The 807-nt window shown below is 53.4% G+C and overlaps 1 protein-coding gene across 1 annotated transcript in view; it reads right to left on the reverse strand.

The window, feature by feature from the left end:
• MONBRDRAFT_37010 (uncharacterized protein) overlaps window positions 1-807 on the reverse strand; it is a gene marked incomplete at both ends in the record, with an annotated part of 6476 nt that overhangs the window by 4940 nt on the left and 729 nt on the right. The gene's annotated exons all lie outside the window — the stretch shown is intronic.

Consider the following 807-nt stretch of genomic DNA (forward strand, 5'->3'; position numbering starts at 1 on the left):
TCACACACACACACACACACACACACACACACACACACACACACACACACACACACACACACACACACACACACACACACACACACACACACACACACACACGTCCAGGTACAAAGCGTCTCTCTTGAGCGGGCATCAACGAATAGCGCACCAGCAACCATCTCAAAGCAGACATGCAAAGTTTAAAAAGAAAAAGAGAGCAAGCGTTGATGACAACCGTCAAACAGCCTCCTGCCGCCTGGCTGACCTGGCACGACCTTAAAGAGAGTCGTTCCCTTTCCGGGTTGAACGTCTCGTGTTGAATGAGTTGAGGTTCAACTTGCAGGCGACGACGGCACTGTGCGCGCGTCCGACCTGTGCCGTGGTCGGGACCAGGTGCTTGAATCGTCTTGACTGATGCACCTGGTCAGCCTGACAAGCTTGGACAGAGCGGGAGCCAAGCAAGACAACACCGGGCGCAGGGCACAGGGTATGGCTATTGATGCTAACAAGTGATGCCAGCCAGGCCGTTTCCTGCCGAATGAGCCTACGAATGTGCCAGCTGATCAACGTCTAGCAAGGGTGTGCAGGGAAAAAAAAATAAAGTGACCACACGAGTCTGTGACAGGAAAAGTCGTTGGTTGGTGCCGATCTGAATGACAAATGCAACACCATGTTGCGGCACTTACACACCTTGCAACAGGCATGTGGACCGCTGACAGGTGCCGTGCTGCTGGGTAGGACCCAGTTCAAGACCGAGTTAAATGCAACTTGCCTTCAACAGGCAGATTACCCATGAACGACCGGACCGAACCGACTGGCGTTACC

The sequence above is a fragment of the Monosiga brevicollis genome, genomic scaffold (assembly GCF_000002865.3).
Source record: "Monosiga brevicollis MX1 MONBRscaffold_9 genomic scaffold, whole genome shotgun sequence".
Classification (NCBI taxonomy): domain Eukaryota; class Choanoflagellata; order Craspedida; family Salpingoecidae; genus Monosiga; species Monosiga brevicollis.